This window comes from Bactrocera neohumeralis, chromosome 4, assembly GCF_024586455.1.
Source record: "Bactrocera neohumeralis isolate Rockhampton chromosome 4, APGP_CSIRO_Bneo_wtdbg2-racon-allhic-juicebox.fasta_v2, whole genome shotgun sequence".
NCBI classification, from domain to species: Eukaryota; Metazoa; Arthropoda; class Insecta; order Diptera; family Tephritidae; genus Bactrocera; species Bactrocera neohumeralis.
The window spans coordinates 59,645,804-59,655,668 of record NC_065921.1 but is presented as its reverse complement, the minus strand read 5'-3'; the positions used below and the strand labels follow the sequence as shown (position 1 = coordinate 59,655,668).

The following is a 9,865-nucleotide window of genomic DNA, read 5'->3' as shown; positions in this document are numbered from 1 at the left end:
ATTAGTGAAGAAATTCACTAACTAAGATCGCAAGTGTAAACAGATACTGAGACGGGGGCTGAGACGACGAGGAGAATCTTAGAGACAGTCGGTACGAAAAGTATATCCACGGATTGTAAACTCGCATGTAGGGTTGGTGCGAGGTATTTGAAAAATATTTTTCAGCAAAGTGTACACGACGCTACTTCTAACAGCAGAAGCAATGAAAAATGAAGAAAAATAAAACTCACAAACAACAACAACAAATTCGCTTTAACTTATAACCAAGTTCTTTGGAGTGTTTGAAATGAGCGTAAAGAGAAAGTGCAAATACTCGACCAGGTTGACCGGCAAGGCTAAGGCAGGAAGTGATAGCGCTCGGTTAAAGGAGGAAAAACAGATAGTTCGCAGCAAGTCCCATCAAAAACAAACACTAAAATTTCAGGAAAAAACACAATTTAAACTTTCGCTTTGCGGTAATTAAAAAGTTCAAAATTTTCTGCCGTATGCGAGGCAGAAGAAGAGGGATAGCGCGACAACACTAGTCTGTATGAGTAATAAGACATGAGGCTAACGTAAGGGTTACAATAAAGGATAAAACAGTATAAACGTGCGGGGTCAGTGGATGTTATCTACTAGCATAAAAATTACAAATTGTATTCCACACCTCAGTGCCGACAGTGCGATTTCCGCTTTTCTGGAGTTTCCAACATTTTGCATTTATTTGAGCTTTACCTTCGACTTTATTATTTCATTTTATTTTTTATATTACTTTTGTTATTTTCGCAACTGCAAAACACACTTCCTGCCAAAGTGCGTGAACGTGGCTGACACTTTTGCACTTTTTCGCTGCCTGGCTTGTAATTGCAATTTTTGTTCCGCTTGTAATTGTTGTTGCGATTTGTGGGAAAAACTTTTCCCGTTGCGTGTTTCAGCCTTACCTGACCACTTGGTCGATTTCTGCATTTAAATGCAACCTCTTCACAGCGAATCAAGCGGATGAAAGAGAATGCTTTGTGGTCCGAGAAAGCATTATGCTTGCGGAGCCTTTTGTATGTGCTGCTGGGGAATATTTGCATATATTATAAAAAAACAATTTTAGCATGAAATTAGGCACTTGACAGCGTAAATGCAATCCTAATTAGAGAAAAAGTTCAGCATTCTTGATTTAATTTGTATACTCTGAACAGGATTTATTGTGTTTACCACAAAGTTTGTAACATCGGACACTCTATAAAATGTATATGGTAGAAAATGATCAGCGTGATGATATGAGTAGACTTAGCCATTTTCTTGTGCATGGTTATATATGTATATGCAAACTAGTCGCTCAGTTTTGGAGATATCGCTCTGAAATTTTACACACATCCTTTGCTTCCTAATATGACATGAGCATACAAACTGAACAATCAAAATGAAGTTCTTGTAAAGAAATCTTTTTTATTTGACAATACTGCAAATCCAACGCTAAAATATCCGAATAAATTTTTAAGATCATATATTATTTTTGAACTCGACGAATAGTTCTGAGTTCTGTTAGAAGGAATATTTCGGAGTTTAGACCTTCGAGATAAAGAGGAAAATATAGCATAACTTTTTCAGCTTACTCTCATAGAAACACCTCTTAACAAAACTCTATAAGTAAGCTCGAACGCAAACGGCCAAGAGACAGAATTTTCTAGGCAACACCTGTTAAATTCTTAACTATCAATATTGATTGAAATAGCAACAGAGGTACATCCTATACAAAGACCCGTTTTTCAAGTCCGTTTAGATAAGCTCATATAAGTACTTATTAAATTCTCTATGTCGATCAAACCAAACACATTTTGTAACCCCTCACGCCATGATAAGTTTGCGAAATTTGTGGACCGTATTCCCATACTACATAACTATTCAAACCTTTTTCTGTTTTAAAACGAAACAATAAGATTATAGGAAAAACTAATACGGCTGCGTAAGCTGAATTGAGAAACACCAAAAGCTCCGTTAGGATCGGGAAGGACGTCTCCGAGCCGTTCGATACCAAACGAGGTGTCAGACAAGGCGATTCCCTATCGTGCGACTTTTCAACCTGCTTTTGGAGAAAATAGTTCGAGCCGCAGAACTAAATAGAGAAGGTACCATCTTCTATAAGAGTGTACAGCTGCTGGCGTATACCGATGATATTGATATCACTGGTCTTAACAACCGCGCTGTAAGTTCTGCGTTCTCCAGACTGGATAATTAAGCAAAGCAAATGGGTCTGGCAGTGAACGAGGGCAAAACGAAATATCTCCTGCCATCAAACAAGCAGTCGTCGCAATCGCGACTTGGCTCTCACGTCGCTGCTGACAGTCATAACTTCGAAGTTGTAGATAATTTCGTCTGTTTAGAAACCAGCATCAACACCAACAATAACGTCAGCATCGAAATCCAACGAAGGATAACACTTGCCAACAGGTGCTACTCCGGTCTAAGTAGGCAACTGAGCAGCAAAGTCCTCTCTCGACGAACAAAAACAAAACTCTATAAGTCACTCATTATTCCCGCCCTGCTATACGGTGCAGAGGCATGTACGAAGACAACATTTGATTAGTCGACGTTGCGAGTTTTCGAGAGAAAAGTTCTGCGAAAGATTTACCGTCCTTTGCCCGTTGGTCACGGCGAATATCGCATTCGATGGGACGATGAGCTGTATGAGATACACGACATTGACATAGGTCATGTTGTCTGGATGGACGAAAACGCTCCAGCTCTGAAAGTATTCGACGCAGTACCCGCCGTGGGAAGCAGAGGAAGACCTCCACTCCGTTGGAAGGACCAGGTGGAGAAGGACCTGGCTTCGCTTAGAATCTCCAATTGGTGCCCCATTGCGAAAAGAGGAAACGACTGGCGCGCTGTTGTTAACTCAGCCATAACCGCGTAAGCGGTTTCTACGCCAGTAAAGAAGTAAGAGTTGTAAATGGTTTTTTGTTGCTGCATCTGCATTGTTATTATCATTGCAGCTGTGGCTGGTGGTAATACAAGTTTTTGCAATTTCTCATGTGGTTGTTGGACTACAACGTATAACCGGACGCAGAATAGCCGCAAATGTCCTGTCGCCAACTGTCGACGTGAAGGACCCACGAGAAGAACCACGCGACGAGCAGGACGCACGACCGAATGTGCGAGGCCAACTAACGGAGATGGGGTGAAAAAGCCAAGTTGTCAGCTTGTTTGGACAGCTCACCCGTTGACTGTGTTGTTTGCTGCCTTGCCGCACCGCATCAAGGAAATGAGAAAAGTTCCTTTTTTGGTTTTAAAATTGCAAGTTTGCCTATGTGCAGGTGCTTTGAGCTCGTAGTGTTGATTTACGCATCATAACTACTTGCTGCTCTTCATCCCGCTCGCATTTTGTGCTCTCAGTGTTGCATTTCATGGCAGCGACATTTTTAAGTTGCTAAAGGTTGTAGACTTGCGAAATGTTTTTTATTTATTTTCCAATTGTTGCGGTTGCGTTTCATGCTTAACAGCCTGACATAAAATTCAGTAAATAAGTATTCGCGCTCTGCTCGCTTTTCTTTCATTTAAGTCGGCCCCATCGAAGCGCCGCCCACTTAAGCGTAAATTAGTTTCAACTCTTTTCTCAACAGCTGATTGTCGCACTTTGTCGTTCGAAATGAAATTTTAAAATTGTTCGGAGCGAGTGCAATTTTCAATAACAGTATCACAATAAATGTAATATGTTACTAGTTCTAGAAGATTAATCCCTTTATGGTTTTATTAATCATTTGCAAATGCTATGATAATTATATATGTTGCATTGATCCATGACTTGATAGACAGATTTTAATTCCAAAGATATCTCGGAGTATTATCTGGAATACTACCTTCGTCCAAATACACTAAGCCAACACGTAAAATCTTTGCGATTTTCTTGTTTCGGAAAGGACTAACCTTCTAAACGTTCTAAACATACAACATCTTCGCCACATACACCCCAAAAAAGAAAACAGCGCTGTGAATATCAGTCTGACGTCATTATTATTATCTGTAAATATTTATTTCAGTTTTATCGAATATTTTTAACGAAATATGGACATACTATATTACTGTGCGAAAAAATAGTAATGCTTAGTTATCTTTAGGGAAAAATAGTTGACTTCCAAAACTGTCTCAACGAACAGCTGTTCATCTCGTGTCAAATGCGTTTTCATTACAACATCAGTTCTAAACCTGTCGTTAAGTTTTGATTGACAACCCGTTTTCCCTATAGATGGCAATTGTGAACAGACAATTTAACCAGCTGTTATAAAGAAATACATATGTAATAAAAAAATATAATTCCTTTTAAAAAAGTGCGTAAAAAATGAAAAAGTGTATAAATATAGAAAATTTGCGATTGCAACTGCGGCGCTACATACGCCTTATAACGAAATTATAAGCATTAAAAAGAAGGACTAATCAAAGAAAGCCAAAGAAGTGAAGGATGAGACCAGGCTTAAAGAATCGTTTTAACTGTGGATTTTACACCACACTTAGACTTAAGCTGGTTTATCAGGACCCAAAGTGGTTGGAAAACTTCCTGAGGATGACTCTGGAAGTCTTCGACTTTTTAGTTGGGCTCATCCCATATATAGGGTAGTCGAAAAAGTATTTTCGTATTTCTGATCAAACTTTAACTTATTTTTTTTAATATAACGAATTTTAATGAACAAAATATGCTCCATTTTGGTCGACCTCTTTTTGCCATTTTTCCGCCTAGATACATTATTGCATCAGTGTAAAACTTTTCTGGTTTCTCGGCGAAAAACTGCGACGAGTAATTGCCTCTTTTGAAGACAATTTTACTCCATTAAGGGAGTTCTGCATTTGCATTTCTCGTATTTGATGTCTTATTGTCGAATTTGATCCACTTTTTGTCTCCAGCTACCATTCGCTTCAGAAATTGTTCGAATTCATTTCGTTTCAGCAAAGAATCGCAGATGTTAATTCGAGCCTTACATTTTTCACAGACAGTTCATTTGGTACCCAAACATCGAACATTTTTTTGCAGGCAGCCTGTTTTGAATGGTTCAAAACCATTGGTTCTGGTCAATCTTTTCCATAATTTCATCGACTTTATCAACGATAGATCGACCAAAGCGAGGTGCATCTTTCACTTCGAAATTTCCAGAACGCGAGCGAACTACTGTTTTGCTACACGAACTGATATAGCATCGGAGATATGCGACTCCAACGACATCTATTGACAAAATCCAAAAATACTTTTTCGACTATTTAATATTTATAAAAGAAATACAAGATTCCGTGAAGCGATCTCGGCCGGTGAAAAACTGGCGGCAACACTACGCTATTTTCCCACAGGCGATAACTTCTCGAGCTAAATGAGTATTTTTCTGTTGGGAAAATCTACTATTTGTCATATAGTGCATAAGACGTAAGATGCAATTTTTGAAGCCTTAAATAATGAGTTTTTAAAGCCAGGTTCCTCCAAACAATTTTGAAAAAATCGAAATTTGTTTTTTCATAAATTGCTACTGTATACTCGTTGAAATAGTATAGAATTAGTCCCGAAGGTCAGCAAGACTGGTATAAAAGAGTGAGGAGAGCTGCGGGAAAACCGGCCGCTCGAACGCCTTCGGTAGCAGCAGATACTGCGTGCCTTTGGTTTAAACTGATTTTTCTCCGAACTACGTTTTTTTGCATGTATGACACTTTCATTTCAAAACTATTGCACTTATCGATATGAACCAAACGGCATTTTACTCTTTACGAATCGGATGAATTTCAGCTGCCATTTTCAGGACCGCCATTTTGAAAAAAAATTAAAAAAAAACATCTTTTTCAAGTAATTTAATACTCATATACATATGTACTTTCATATGTAAAAAAAATTGATTACTCAACTTGTTTTGTAATAAAAATAAAATGTATTGAAAAAAAATACATTTTTTAGAGGAACTTGGCCTTAAAAGTGAGTATTCAGGTCTATTCGTGCATCAGTGATATAAACTGTATTTTGGTAAGGTTTCGAAGAATGGATAACGAGTCGGAATGTTTTTACCAGTAATGGAATTTCTCTAATTGCATACCAACACATAGTGATTCAGGTGCCTGCAAACTGCGGTTCTAACTATTTCAACTACAGGAAAAACAATACCAATGTTCTGATGACTATGATCTGATGATGCCGTCCATAAACTTTTGTTTGTAGAATTTGGAGCTTATGTTCGTGAATCTCATGGAGGTTTTTGCAAAGTAAAACTATTGCAAAATGATAAAATTTAAATAAATTAAAATATCTTTTTATTTTAACATATTCAGATGTGCTCTTTCAAGGGCTCTTAAATTTTTCGTATTCAAAGCCAATTCCACATGAACGTGATGAAATACCATTTGTCATAGTAAAACGACGAAAGAAAGTTTTATGTAGTATTTCAAGACTCCTCATGGAGAGGTTAAATGGAATAATAATAGGACAATATTGCATAACTCGTCTTTGTAGTCACTTTCTCTTTTACAAGTATGTATATAAGTAAATCCATAATTTAAGTTATTTTGTAAATAAAAAATATTTTCATTCTATTTTCCTATCCTATCCTATTTTAAAAACTTTCTCAAATTTAGATGAAACAAAAGTAATATCAATTTGAATTCAATATATAGTATTTTTATAAATGTATATGTCGGAGCGGTAGTACTTGTATTTTGTATGTCAGTGTACATGCGTATGTCAGAGTGCTAATATTTTGTAGGTAACTGTATGTGGCACAGCGTCGTTTGGAGTAGGCTACGCATTGGCGGCATATATTACGGTACTATAGAATGTAAATGCGCAAATAAGCATACATAGTAACAGGACTATAGACAGGACTGTTACTGAGCAAGAATGATAGAATACAAGATTACGACGACCGCCATTACGAAACGTCATAGTTCCGTGTTGAGAAGAACAAGAGTGAAAAACTGTCAAATGGCTTGCAAATTGTAAACAGAAAAATAAACACTTTTGTAAATTCGCAAAATATTATTAATTCTTTCTATTTTAATGAAAAGTTTTAGTGAAGCGATTGAATATTGTTGAGTGAAAAGATTTGAATCATTTCTAAAGAAATATATCGGCCTATTGATAATAAAATTGTCTATTAAGTTGTGATTCAAATGGAGAAGACGTTTCTTGTGTTGTATATAAATATATACATATATTATAAGTTCAGATGTATCAGATGTATGAAATTATGATAAAAGAATTGTGAAATTATTAATTTAATATTAAATATATCATTTCTTTTGCAAAATAACACCCATTTTTTGGCAACTTTTAAATCGGCCGGAAAACAGAAAAAACTCCTTTTCGATCCTTTAATTGTATAATAATTATTACAACAAGCCACTGCACATTTCATTTTAAAAAATTAATATATTTATGCTTAGAAATTTAAATAAATACAACAGTACACTTACACTGGTTTTCTTCATTTGAACAATTTCCACTCATGCTACTCTATTTATTGTGGATGTGCCTAAAACTAATTATATACATACATATTTTCTCGCAACAATATTCTAAACATTCCACTGAAATTTTTCCTGCAAAGACGAATGAATTAATATTATTTTGGGAATTTCAAAAAGTGTTTACTTTTCTGTTTACAATTTGTATGCATTTCTATGCTTGTTCTTCTCAACGCAAAACTGTTACGTCACGAAATTGTTGAACAATGTATTTGTTTTTGTAAGAATTGTCAAGAGTTAAACCGAAAAAAACTAACTGTAAACTAGTGTCGTAATCTTGTATTCTATCATTCTTGGTTACTGAGTGAGGTCTGATCGTATTCTGCGAACAGAGTGAAGAGACTCAGGAACCGTTAGCTACTTTTAGAGCAATGAAGGGGTGTGTATATAATTAGGCGCTATGTTCTCACAGAATCAGTGCTCGTATAGTGAAAATAAAAAGTGAAGTTTTTGAGTAAAGTGTAAAAGTGAGAAGTGATATGGAGTCATAAACAAGTAAATCTTCTAAGTATGTATGTATGTTATATAAAAAATTTTATATCCTTATTTTTATTAATTATAATTATAATTAAAAATAAAAATACTTATGAACACATTAAATGAAAAAAGTTTTCATCAGTGAGTTTTATTCAATGCTTAATCTGATGTACATACATACATATTCGATTTACCAATGAATGCAGTATTTTAAAAATTTGCTTTCCCACTTGAAAGAAATATAAAAAAGATAAGGAGCATTTGACTAGCATAGAAAAAAAATTTTGTGAATTTGAACGGCATGATGTGAAGCTATAAAGTAAAACAGCAAAATTAGGAATTATTAACACATACAATTTTGCAACTGCTCTTACCTTGGTAATTTATTTTATTAGTTGAATATCCCGCTTAAACTCCTTTGCTAATTAATGAATTTGTAGTGAAAAATTTGAATAAAGTATGTTAGATGTAGTGAAATGTTGGACTTTTGGAATTTTTTAACTTTAAGTCGAATAAGAACATTTGCGGTACCTATGATCTGGTATATGTATTTTTTAATCAGGAAGACTTCCTCTTTCCAACGGCACCTTCAGATCGCGGCGCCAAAGAAATCCGAATTTTGCCTATTTAATTAAATAAATATTAATAGGATAAAATGATAAGATTTTTTACCATCTTTCATGTTATTTATTACTTTAATTTATTTTTCTTTAGCAACGCTGCACTTATACATATTTTCAACTTCTTTATACCGTTAAATCATTCCATAAAATAAGTCATGTGTTTCAGACTTATTTTGTCACTTCGTCAGCAGATCGCTTGAAATCTTGAATTGGCACAATATTAACGATTCCAATTAAATTTTTTTCAAATTATACATTTTTTTGTTTGCTTTACTAGAAACTAGTTTGCAGAAACTTTACATGCTAGGAGGGAACATGGGTACGTGCAAATTTTTCGCAATAGCATCAATTACACATACATACATACAAGCACTTAAAAAAACGTTTCTGTACACCTGACAACAAAACAACAAATTATATTTTATTGCTTGCTACTAGAAAAATAACAATATATTCACCCACCAACACACAGCTTTAGTCACTGGCAGGATATTTGTGTGCTACCGAGTAAGCATAGAAAAGCCGTTTAAAGGACTCACGACACTCATTTTCAGCTGCGCCACGCGTCAGTCGATAGCTTAACGCGTCCAACCAACCAATTATTCTGGCCAAGGAAAACAAAACCGGCAACCGGCAAAATGCACGCTCGTGCTCTTGCCACACAACAACGACTGGATGCGTATGCATATCCGTCCTCCTGCAACAGAAAGGCCAGAAGCTCTGCTTTGAATCAAAAATTTTACGAAAAGCACAAGAATTAGACGCGTAATCCATTAATCACTTGTCTCTGTATTTTACCGTAGACACGTTAACACACACTAAACTGTGCCTTTGTATAACAGTTGTTTAAATAGAAAGTGCAGCAGGCGCTAGCTGGACCATAGGAAATTCGCGGTTAAACTTTCATACCATATGTTGCTTATGCAAAACATTGTTATGCTGGTGGGTGGAAGCAAGAGTTGAATTGTTGAGCGCAAGACTTCTCAATAAAACGCTCATTGACAGTTTTCAATTAATACCGTTAAAGTTCTCTAATCTAAATTGCCGGAAAGTGTGCGAGTGCCAGTAAGTTCTCGTGAGTTTTCAAATAGCTGAATCCGCTAAATGTGGAGGATAGAAGCAAGTGTTGATTTGCTGAGTGCAAGGCTTCTCAATGAGAGGCTCGTTGAGAGCTTTCAATTTATACCGTTTAAGTTCTCTAATCTAAATCGCCGGGAGTGTGATAGTGCCAGTAAGTTCTCGTGAGTTTGAGTTTTAGCTGAATAAGCTGAATGTGGAGGATGGAAGCAAGTGTTGATTTGCTGAGT

General features: G+C 35.9%; 1 long non-coding RNA gene across 3 annotated transcripts; it reads right to left on the bottom strand.

Annotated features, from left to right (window-relative positions):
- Positions 1-3,963: 3,963 nt before the first annotated feature.
- LOC126754665 (uncharacterized) lies at positions 3,964-9,386 on the bottom strand. Of its 3 annotated transcripts, none has more exons than XR_007666315.1 (4): positions 9,021-9,333; positions 8,310-8,558; positions 7,598-8,247; positions 3,964-7,533 (listed from the first exon to the last, which is right to left on the bottom strand). It is a non-coding gene; the product is annotated as an uncharacterized LOC126754665 (long non-coding RNA). The 3 variants fall into 3 exon arrangements; XR_007666313.1 differs by lacking the exon at positions 3,964-7,533 and adding an exon at positions 9,340-9,386 and having other exon boundaries at positions 8,050-8,247; positions 9,021-9,278; XR_007666314.1 differs by lacking the exon at positions 3,964-7,533 and adding an exon at positions 9,340-9,378 and having other exon boundaries at positions 8,050-8,247; positions 9,021-9,255.
- Positions 9,387-9,865: the final 479 nt, after the last annotated feature.